This window comes from Eumetopias jubatus, unplaced genomic scaffold (genome assembly GCF_037043125.1).
Source record: "Eumetopias jubatus isolate StellerSeaLion01/CBP00866 unplaced genomic scaffold, mEumJub1_p1.0 scaffold_1, whole genome shotgun sequence".
In the NCBI taxonomy this organism is placed as follows: Eukaryota; Metazoa; Chordata; class Mammalia; order Carnivora; family Otariidae; genus Eumetopias; species Eumetopias jubatus.
In genome coordinates this window covers 192,488,112-192,500,290 of record NW_028274807.1, presented here as the reverse complement: position 1 = coordinate 192,500,290, position 12,179 = coordinate 192,488,112, and the positions used below count along the sequence as shown (strand labels likewise).

Genomic DNA, 12,179 nt, shown 5'->3' with positions numbered 1-12,179 from the left:
AACTGGAGTATTGGTCTTCTCTTGCCTTCTGACTCAGACTGAAACTGCATCTTAAACCCTCAACTCTCCTGGTTTTCAGGTCTTTGGACTAGGAGAGAAACTATACCTTTGACTCTCCAGGGTCTCCAGCTTGCCACTGCACATCATGGGACTTCTCAGCCTACACAAGCACACAGGTCAATTCCATATAATAAATATATCTCCCCACCCACCCACTCAGGATATATCTCCATTCTATTGGTTCTGTTTCTCTGGAGACTAATACAGACTTTGGTACTGAGAGTGGAGTGCTACTATAACAAATAGCTAAAAATGTGGAATGGATAATGGGTTGAGGCTAGAGGAGTTTGGATGTGCAAAGAATATGGCTGTTAAGGGGAATGAGTCTTGTGAGGACTCACAAAGAAAAGAGGAGAGCTGGAGAAGAAGCTTCTGTCTTTTTAGAGAATATGTAAATAATCATCAAAAGAATGTTAATAAAATATGGATGGTAAAGGCCATTCCAGTGACATCTCAGAGGAAAATGAGGAACATATTATGGTACAACAAAGGAAAGGTGATCCTTCTTAAAAAATGGCAAAAGAACTTGGCTGAACTATATTTTAGTGTTTTGTGGAAGGTAAAAGTTGCAAGATACTGAGGAGATTTCTAAGCAAAGTATTTAAAGGGCGGTTTGGATCCTCCTGATCCTGCTTATAGTAAAATGCAAGAGAGAAATGAATCAAAGGAATTGTTAAGCAAAAACTAACCAGAACTTAAAAGATTTGGAAAATTCTCAGCCTATTCATACTGGAAGAAAAAAAAAGATAAAGATTGTTCTGAAGAGAACACTAGCATGTGACCAAACAACAGTTTGATTAGTATGGATGTGAACCACAGACCTAATCAGTCACCCCAACACAAAGAGAAGGAAACCTATCAGACAGACTTCTTAGCTCCTACAGGGCTGGACCATAGAGCTCTGCAGGTGCGAACATGTGCTATTCTTTAAGACAAAGAGAATAACCACAAAGGTGATTCAGAGATCATTGGGGCTGCCTCCTCAGTTTCAGTGTGTGTGTGTTGGGGGAGGGGTGGGGGGGTGGTAGTGGCTATTGTTTCAGTTCAGCACACCAGATAACAGCCACCTGAAGCCTGGGGGCAGGGCCCCCCAGAGCTTAGGGAGTGCGACCCCCACCTGGCAAAACTGCAGAAGCAGAACTACCACCTCATTAGGTCTGAAAGCAGAGCATCCAACAAAAAGGATTATTCTCAAGCCTCAAGATTTTAATGTTATTTGCCTTCCTGGAGGTTTTAGAATTACTTGGATTCTGACACCCTTTTCTTTCTTCCAATTTCTCTCTTTTGGAATGGGAATGTCTATCCTATGCCTGCCCCACCATTGTATTTTGGAAGCACATAACTTACCTGGTTCTGTAGGTTCATAGCTAGAGAGGAATTATACATCAAGATGAATCATATCTCACCCACATCTGATTTAGATGATGTATTAATGCATCTTTGAAGTTTAGACCTTAGAATTGATGCCAAAATGAGTTAAGACTTCGGGGGCCATGAGGATTGAATGAATGGATTTTGAATTCAAGAACATGAATTTGGGGGGCCAAGGGTAGAGTATAAATGTCTGTGTCTCCCCAGAATTCATATGTTGAAGGTCTAACTACCAATGTAATGGTATTTGGAGCTAGAAGACAATTAGGTTTAGATGAGGTCATAGGGCCTCATGATGGGATAGTGTCCTTATAAGAAGAGACCAGAGCTCGCTCTCTGCTATGTGAGAACACAAGAAGGGGGTCATCTGCAAGCCATGAAGAGAGCCCTCACCAGGGAACTAAATCATTCAGCACCTCGATCTTGGACTTCCTAGCCTCCAGAACTGTGAGAAGTAAATATCTACTGTTTAAGCCACCCAGTCCATGATATTTTGTTATAGCAGCCCAAGCTGACTTACACAGCCACCCAGTATCCATTATCCCCCTATTCCTTAGGAATACAGTATAGTTTAATTTGAAGTAGCACTGAGCACAATTAAAATGCTGTTTTTCTCAGCCTCCATAGAAGATATATGTGACCATGGAATAGACAAAATGTATGTAAAAGTGTTGATTGGGGCATCTGGTTATACTCTTTAAAAAGCACACAGAAGGGGTGCCTGGGTGGCTCAGTCATTAAGCTTCTGCCTTCGGCTCAGGTCATAATCCCAGAGTCCTGGGATCAAGCCCCACATTGGGCTCCCTGCTCAGCCAGGAGCCTGCTTCTCCTTCTCCCCATGCTTGTGTTCCCTTTCTAGCTCTCTCTCTCTCTGTGTCAAGTAAATAAATAAAATCTTAAAAAAAAAAAAACACACACAGAAAAAAGTAAATAAACACACCAAGCATTTCTTGCCCTTTTGTACTCTTCTGTTTTCTCCTACTACCAACCTAGACATGAAGGTCAAAATTCCAGCAGCCATTTTGGGACAATGAAGAAAATATCAAGAGACTCACATCCATAAGGCACCAAACCAAAGCCAGCAACAACCTGTCTCTGGACTTCTTAAAAATTAACTCTTGGGCGCCTGGGTGGCTCAGCTGGTTAAGCGACTGCCTTCAGCTCAGGTCATGATCCTGGAGTCCCTGGATCGAGTCCCGCATCGGGCTTCCTGCTCAGCAGGGAGTCTGCTTCTCCCTCTGATCCTCCCCCCTCATGTGCTTTCTCTCTCTCTCATTCTCTCTCTCAAATAAATAAATAAAATCTTTAAAAAAAATTAACTCTTATTGAGGCGCCCTGGGTGGTTCAGTCGGTTAAGCATCCAACTCTTGATTTTGGCTCAAGTCATGATCTCAGGGTCATGAGATTGAGCCCCGCATTGGGCTCTGTGCTCAGCACAGAGTCAGCTTGGGATTCTCTCTCTCCCTCTCCATCTGCCCCTCCCTCAACCCCACTTGCATTCTCTGTCTTAAAAAAAAAAAAAATAACCCTCATCCATTTAAGCCCCTGTAGTTAGAACTGTCGCTTGCAGCTAAATGTAATTCATAACTGACATGAGTCAACTTTCGCATTAAAGCTTTTACAACATACAAAGCTACATCAGAAAGCTCAAATGGGGACGCCTGGGTGGCTCAGTCGGTTAAGTATCTGCCTTCGGCTCAGGTCATGATCCCAGGGTCCTGAGATCAAGCCCGGCAATGGGCTCCCTGCTCAGCGGAGAGTCTGCTTCTCCCTCTCCCTCTGCCTGCTGCTCTACCTACTTGTGCTCTCTCTCTATCTCTCTGTCAAATAAATAAATAAAATTCTTTTAAAGATTTTATTTATTTATTTGAGAGAGAGAGAATGAGAGACAGAGCACAGAGAGAGAGCACGAGAGGGAAGAGGGGCAGAGGGAGAAGCAGACTCCCCGCTGAGCAGGGAGCCCGATGTGGGACTCCATCCCGGGACTCCAGGATCATGACCTGAGCCGAAGGCAGTCGCTTAACCAACTGAGCCACCCAGGCGCCCAATAAATAAAAATTTTAAAAAAGAAAAAAAGGAAGCTCAGATGTTAGAAACACATTTGTGTTTAGAGTTGATTTCTCAGTTAATTACTTTTATGCAAAAACAGACCAAAAAATAGTTTTGTGGAGCAAGGCTTTGTTTTTTGTTAGTTTTGTTGTGGATGCCTACTGCTCCCACTTGTCCATCATCCATTGTACCATCTTCTGCCTGAGAGTCCCAAGTTTTTCTACAGGAAGCCACCCTACCATCATTCTCAGTCCATGGGATTCAGGAGGAGGTAAATGCTATCCCTGAACTCCAGTGTGGACACCCAACCCAGTCCTAGCCAATCAGTGTATTCCATATACCTAGAACAATGATAAGTACAGGCCCATCCTCATGCATGACCCAATCAAACAGTGCAACTTAACGCTGGAAGTCGTTTGACCTGTTCTGAAAGAGGCACTGTCCTAACATCAGGATTGCAGAGAGGATAGAATGTAAACTTGGAGCTGTTAGCAGCCTTATCACTATAAATGAAAAGCTGGACACAGAATGGAGCCAGCAGAGGAAAAAACAAGAAATGCAAAGAGTAAGACTAAGTCCTAATGACATCATTCAGCCCTGGATTCAGCCAAGTCTGACCTTTTCAGATACATGAGTCAAATATATTTTCTTTCTTGGTTGAACCAGTATGAGCTACATTTTCTGACATTTGCAACTATGAGAGTCCTGACTAATATAGTTACACATGGTAAATAATCCTGAATCATCATATTAGCCTTTTACCAACCACATCAAGTGCTCATATGAAATCTCCCCTGTGCGTTTATTTACCAAAAAATCAGTATTATAGCATACTAACATAATGCATTGCTTCTAGGTTTTTATATTATAAAATAACCTACAAATTAGTTTTTTAAGATTTTGTTTATTCATCTGAGAGAGAGAGAAAGAGAGAGAGAGCGCGCACACAAAGAGGGGGAGGGGCAGAGAGAGAAGGAGAAGCCGACTCCCTGCTGATCAGGAGCCCGATGCAGGGCTTGATCCCAGGACCCTGGGATCATGACCTGAGCCAAAGGCAGGCGCTTAAGTGACTGAGCCATCCAGGCACCCCTCTAGGACCTTACAATTTAACAGAGCAGACAAAACATTAATGCTAATAACAGTTATACAACATTCTCTGAAAATTAGAGAATAATAAATAATATCTAGGGGAGGTTAAAAAAAATCTGTAGTATTATTACAGACGCTGGAGTTCTTAGAGATCCAACAATTCTTTCAACACATGGTTGAGGAAACTGAAACTCAAAGAGCCAGTGACTTAGTTCCCATGGCAAAATCCCGCTAGAAGCCAGACCTCCTTAGACACAGTCCAACATTCTTTCTTACTACCCCACCCTACCTCTGTTAGGAGAACAGCAAAATACTAAGAAGTTTCTCCAACTATAATTTTTCTTCTGTGTAACCTAAAGAGGAGAATCTCAAAGACCACACTAAAATAAGTTTGATTCTCTTTTTATCATTTACAGAGGCAAAATAGTAAGGCTCTGCCTCAGTTATCGGAGTTTGCCTTCAATTTCTGTTGTGGTTTTTCTCCCATTGACTTTTGTTTTTTGTTAGACTAACCTTGAATGTGTAGCATTCCTGCCTGGAAAAAAATTCCAAACAGCTTATTTTGACCATATTTGTTGTCTTCTGTATTCTGGGCAAACTAACGGAGTCTGATAACCCATACTAAAGGAGTTACCTAAGTTAAAATTAATCCAGAAAGTCTTCTTGGCTGACTTCCTAGCCAGGTAGTACCAGCCTGCATAAAATACTAGGACACTGCAAACTCTAATTCTGTTGTAAGAGTTGTGTCTAAGGAAAATAAAGGAAATGCAATGATTCCAAACTGGACTGCTGTTCCTAGACACCCAAGAATTTCCAAAGAATACTAGTTCTCATTAGAAATAATTGCTATGAAGTTTGTATTTTTGCAATGTCACCAAGGTGGGAATCCCCTATGAATAATTTGAGAAAGTGGATTAAAAATTTTGTTTCAAAGAAGAACAAAGTCAGAGGACTCATTCCCTAATTACAAACCTTACTATAGAGCTACAGTTATCAAAACAGTGTGGTACTAGCTTAAGGATAGATGTATAGACCAATGGACTAGAATAGAGAGCCTTGAAATAAACCATTGCATATATGGCCAGATGATTTTTCAACAAAGGCACCAAGATCATTCCATAAGGAATGGATGGTCTTTTCAACAAATGGTGCTAGAAAAATTGGATACCCATATGTAAAAGGATGAAGGTGAACCCTTACTTTACACCATATACAAAAATACGGTTGACCCTTGAACAACACAGGTTTGAACTGCATGGGTCCATGTATGTGTGGATTTTTAAAATAAATACAGTACTGTAAATGTATTTTCCTTAAGATTTTCTTAATAACATTTTGCTTTTCTCTAGTTTATTGTGAGAATTCAGTATATAATACATATAACATACAAAATATGTGTTAATCAATTGTTTATGTTATTGGTAAAGCTTCTAGTCAACAGTAGGCAATTAGTAGTTAAGTTTTGGGGGACTCAGAAGTTATATGTAGATTTTCAACTGTGCAGGGGGTTGGTACTCCTAACCCCCATGTTGTTCAAAAGTCAACTATAACTCAAGGCGGCTCAAAAACTTAAACATGGGAGCTAAACCTATAAAGTTCTTAGGAGAAAATATAGGAAAAAGGCCTCATGACATTGCATTTGGCAATGATTTCTCGGATATGACATCAGAAGTGCAGGCAACAAAAGAAGAAAAAGTAAATTGAACTTCATCAAAATCGAGAACTTTTGTGCATCAAAGGAGACCATCTACAGAGTGAAAAAGCAGCCTACAGAATGGGAAGAAATGTTTGCAAATTATTTATCTGATCAGAACTTAACATCTAAGAATTAATATGGAAAGAACGCCTACAACTCGAACAACAACAAAAAAACAACACAATTCAAAAATGGGCAAAGGACTTGAATAGACATTTCTCCAAAAAATATATACAGATAGCCAATAAGCACATGAAAAGTTGCTCAGAAACATTATTAATGAGGGGAATGCAAATAAAAAACACAGTGAGAAACCATTTCACACTCACGAGGATAGCTATTATCACAAACAAACAAAACCCAGAAAATAACAAGTGTTAGTTTGGGAACCCTTGTACATTGCTAGTGGGAATATGACACATCCACTATAGAAAACAGCATGGAAATTCTTCAAAAAAAAAAAAGAAAAGAAAAGAATTACCATAATACATAATCCATGCATAGTCCAGCAATCCCACTTCTGGGTATATACTATTCAAAAGAATCGAAGGCAGGGACTCAAATGAATGTTTGTACTTCAGTGTTTGTAGCAGCATTATTCACAATAGCCACATTGTGGAAGCAATCCAAATGTCCATCTATATGTGAAGGGATAAACAAAATGTATATATGTATATATATACAATGAAATATTATTCAGCCTTAAAAGAATAAAATTCTGACACATGTTACAACATAGATGAACCTTGAAGATATTATGCAAAGCGAAATTAAGCTAGACACAAAAAGCAATGATTGTATGATTTCGCTTAATAGGAGGTACCTAGACTGGTGGGGATGGAAGAGAGAGATTGGGAGGAGGAGGGAATGGGACGTTATTGTTTAGCAGGTACAAAGTTTCATTTTGGGACGCTGAAAAAGTTCTAGAGATGGATAGTGGTAGTGGTTGCACAACAGTGTGAATGGACTTAATGGTGCTGACCTGAATGCTTAAAATTGGTTAAAAGGGTAAATTTTATGTTACATGTATTTTACAATAGAAGAAATTTGGGCTTTAGGCACATAAGTATATTGAAAATAATTTTTAAGAGCCAGACTTGCTAATTTGTAGGATTTTTTGGGGGGGGGTGTCAAACTTTAGTAGGTTCTTTGGAGTTCCATTCATTCATTTTCAGTATATGCTTTGAAGTTCCATTCATAAATACTCATTGACAACTTGCTGAGGTTACAAAAATGAGCAAAGCAGACATCGTTGCAATCACAGCAAGCTTACAGTTTTTTGGGGGAAACAGCTTAAAAGAAAGTCAACAAACAACTATAATAATGATGAGTTGGAGTGCCTGGGTGGCTCAGTCAGTTAAGCATCTGCCTTTGGTCATGATCCCAGGGTCCTGGGATCGAGCCCCACCTCAGGCTTCCTGCTCAGCGGGGAGCCTGCTTCTCCCACTTCCCCCTGCTCGTGCTCTCTCTCTCTCTCTCACTATGTCTCTCTCTCAAATAAATAAATAAAATCTTTTAAAAAATAATGATAAATTATGTTAAGTGTGAAGAAGTAAACATCATGGGAAGATGCAGATTAATGGGAGTGGGGGAAGACTTACTTTAGATGGATCTGATAGATGGTGTATTTGTCTGCTAGCGCTGAGTGATATAATGAAAGTATTAGGTCTTTGTCCCTAGTTCCTGGCACACTGCTCCTAAAACCCTTGGAATCTCTGGCATGATAAGAGTGTCTTTTGTGTGCTAAAGAGATGACTCGTGGCAGGGGTCCCTAAATAGCTTTGGGATGGGGGTTGGTTGCCAGAAAGACCAAGGCATGATTAGAGGGTTGGAACTTTCAGCCCTGCTCCCAGAGAGAAGAGGAGCTGGGTATTGAATTAATCACTAGTGGCCAGTGATTTAATCAACCATGCCTCCATAATGAAACCTCCATAAAGACCCCTAACTGGTGGGATTTGGAGAGCTTCTGGGTTGGTGAACACATGGACATACTGAGAGGGTGGTGCACCCAGAGAAGGCATGGAATCTGTACCCTTTCCCCCATACTTTGCTCTATGCCTCTCTTCCATGTGACTGTTCCTGTGTTGTGTCTTTTATAATAAACGAGGAAGAGTAAGTAAAGTGTTTCCTTGAGTTCTGAGAGCTGTTCTAGCAAATTATCAAACCTGAGGAGAGGGTTGTAGGAACCCCTGATTTTTAGCCAGTTAGTCAGAAACACAGGTGGCAACCCAGGACTTCCAAATGACATCTGAAGAGAGAGCAGTCTTATGGGACTGAGCCCTTTAATTCCAGGGATCCCATTGGCCTAGGACACTTTCAGTTTGTAGGCTCCAGTGCTTGAACTTCAACTCTGGTCCATCAGCAGAGAAGGCTGATGCAACAGAGAGATGTAGGATATACAAACATTACATAACCCAGGATTTAAGTAGCATGATCTTTCACTTCTCTTGCACCCTTTTCTAATAGTGTGTTAATTTATCCCCGCCCCCATCTCTTTTCCCTTGCTTTGCACTGTGTATTTTAAGTAAATAAACTGTGTGACTCAAGCATTTTAATTTGATCTGCGAGTGCTTCTGTTCTATAATTTTTGGGATACCCTGCCTGATAGTATAATTGATGTTTACCATTGCCATCAAGGTAATTTCCCATACAACAAAAGGCCTCAAAATGGGAAAAGCTCAGGGGTGCCTTGGTGGCTCAGTCACTTAAGCATCTGCCTTCAGCTCAGGTCATGATCCCAGGGTCCTGGGATCGAGCCCCACATTGGGCTCTCTGCTCAGCAGGGAGTCTGTTTCTCCCTCTCCCTCTCCCTGCAGCTCTGTCTGCTTGTGCTCTCTCTCTGTCAAATAAATAAATAAAATCTTTTTTTTTTAAAGGAAAAGTTCAGTGTGTTCTAGAACTGCACTGCCCAATATGATGGCCACTAGCCACATGTGGCCATTTAAATTTAAAATAACTAAAATTAAAATTTATTTTTAAAAAGGTTTTTACTTATTTATTTGAGAGAGTGTGTGCGTACAAGAAGCGGAGGGGGGGGTGGTGGGGGATAGAAGGAGAGTAGGAAGTCTGACAAAAGGCTTGATCCCAGTGTCCTGAGATCATGACCTGAGCTGAAGGCAGATGCTTAACTGACTGAGCCACCCAGACGCCCCCTAAAATCAAATATAATTTAAAATTCATTTCCTCAGTTACACTAGCCATATTTCAAGTGCTTAATAGCTACATGTCGTTGGTGGACACCAATGGCAACTGGACATTGCAGAAGAACACTTCTGCTATTGTAGAATGCTCTGTAGGGCAGTGATGTTTTGGAAACTTAGAGGAGGCCTGTGGGGTCAGAAGGTAATGATGAGGAAGGTGGCTGGAGATGAGTTTGTGGGAGAAGGAGGTGTCAAATCATGCACGGGACTTATGGATCATGTTAGAGTTTGAACTGTAGTCTAAGTACAATATATATAATTTGGTTTATATTTTCAGATGATTCCTTCTGGTTATTGACTGGAGAATGGATTGGAAGATGTGCAGAAAAGAGTTAGCATAGCCAGCCTGCTATTTTTTGAAAGTGTGGCTTACAAGATTGATCCTTGGCTCATGTTTGGCAACTCAGATTTTGGAAGGGTTCCCACCACCTAGATGGTAAGAATGGCTCATTTTGCTTAAACTGTTTGTAGAAACTATGTGCTTTCTCCTGGACACCTACTTTCCTTTGAGGACTCTGGAATTTGTACCTGCTAGGCAGACGATGCCTATGTGACTAGCCCTCAATAAAATCCCTGGTCACTGAGTTTTGTTTTGTTTTTTTTTAAGATTTTATTTATTTATTTGGCAGAGAGATAGCGAGAGCAGGAACACAAGCAGGGGGAGTGGGAGAGGGAGAAGCAGGTCTCCCATTGAGCAGGGAGCCCGATGCGGGGTTCGATCCCAGGACCCTGGGATTATGACCTGAGCTGAAGGCAGATGCTTAACAACTCAGCCACCCAGGAGCCACCCTGGTCACTGAGTTTTAAACAAGCTTCCCTGATTGACAACATTTCACATGTGTTGTCATAACCCATTGCCGGGGGGAATTAAGCACATCCTGTGTGACTCCAATGGGAGAAGACTCTTAGAAGCTTGGGCCTGTTTTCCCCTGGACTTTGCCCCATGGCCTTTTCCCTTTGCAAACTTTGCTTTGAATTCTTTTGCTGTAATAAATCACAGATAGTCATGAGTACAACTATATTCTGAGTCCTGTGAGTCTTCCTAGCAAATCATTGAACATGGGGAGTGGTAGTCTTGGGGATCCCTGTCAGAGGAGGAGGAGACAACACTGAGGGGAAAAACCATTTAAGAAGCAATTTCAGTCATCCATCCAGGTGAGATACAGTGATGACTTGGACTGGAATCGTGGCAGTTAATATAGAGAGAATCAAATCAAAATTTTCAAAATGTTATCTTCATTGCAGAAATACAGACTTAAGGAGGGAATCCTCAGCTGATAATAGTGTTGGGAAATTTGTTTCTTTCTCCTCAGTTCCCCACTTCTTTTTTGTGTTTTAACTTAGAATCAATTTACTAAATATGTATGTATCTGTCTATAACTTTCAGAGGGTGAAACCAGCTATATGTAACTCATGCATCTTCTTCATTATCCATATCCACCAAAATTTGTAAGTTTTCCCCTTTAAATTATTTTTATTTCTGTCCCTTCTGTCTCTCCTTTCTCACTGCTGATCCTAGCATTGTATCTCTTGAGTTCATATTAATGCATCGATTTAGGAAGTCAGTCTTCCTAATATCAGGTTCACCCACATAATATGATCTTTCTTAATCACCAATCCCTTCCTACTCTCATTACATTAAATTCTTTTACCTCAGTTTCACAACTCTCCCATAACCTATCCCCACCCTATCTGGCTTAACTGCCCATCTGGATCCTCTCTGACACTTGTCCCCTCCTTAGGGCTCCACCGACCCAATGTGCTCATTCCTAGTCCAAGGCTTTAGTGATGCACTTTCTCTGTTTTCTCTCTCCTTATCTCTTTCTGACTTATTCAAGCTCCCTTGATGCCAGTGAATATTCGGGCTTCGATCCAGGCACGGTTAGGCTGACCCATAGGGACCCTGGCCAGGGGAGCAATGGGAGGACGAGTCCTGCCCATAATCCAGAGAGGTTTACCCCGAGGAGGACTATGTGGGGGACGTGTCACCAGAACCCTGCTTAGGGGCGGGATGTCGCTCCAAGGTCAAAACCTGCTCCAAGGGGGACAAGCCGTAGCTCCCTGAATGGGCTTAAGAAGAGGTGGTGTTCGAGGTCGTGGAGGTCCTGGGAGAGGGGGCGTAGGAAGTGGAGCTATGGGTCGTGGAGGAATCGGTGGTAGAGGTTGGGTATGATAGGTCAGGGAAGAAAGGGCTTTGGAGGTCGAGGCTGAGGCCCTCGACAAGGGAGAGGTGCCCTCACTCTCCCTGTACTGACCAAGGGGCAGCTGGACAACCAGTTGGATGCATACATGTCAAAAACAAAAGGATACCTGGATGACGAGTTGGATGCCTACATGGCACAAACAGATCCAGAAACCAATGACTGAAACCTGCCCACCCTCCTATGAGAGACTCTTGTTCAAAAGTCGCCACATCTGTAAATGACCTTGAGATAACAGATGGTGAAGAAACCTGATTGATGCTGGAAGGACCTATCACAATAGGCTATGGACCTAACTTGCCACCATTTGTGCATTTAGTGTGTTCCTTTTACTTTTTTGAAACTGTGTTGTATGAAACCCTTTTTTCCTCTGGAAAAAAAAAAAGAAGAAGAAAACAAGAAAAGGAACCACTGTAGGGGCTCTAAGAGGATGAAATTAGATCTTGCTGAGGGTTCAGAAAAGGTTACATAAAGATAGACTCATTATAGAATGCCCTTGAAGTCTTGAACCCT

At 41.6% G+C, this 12,179-nt stretch overlaps 1 pseudogene; it reads left to right on the top strand.

Moving 5' to 3' along the window:
- Positions 1-11,311: 11,311 nt before the first annotated feature.
- LOC114214633 (chromatin target of PRMT1 protein pseudogene) lies at positions 11,312-11,832 on the top strand (annotated as a pseudogene).
- The last annotated feature ends 347 nt before the right edge of the window (positions 11,833-12,179 follow it).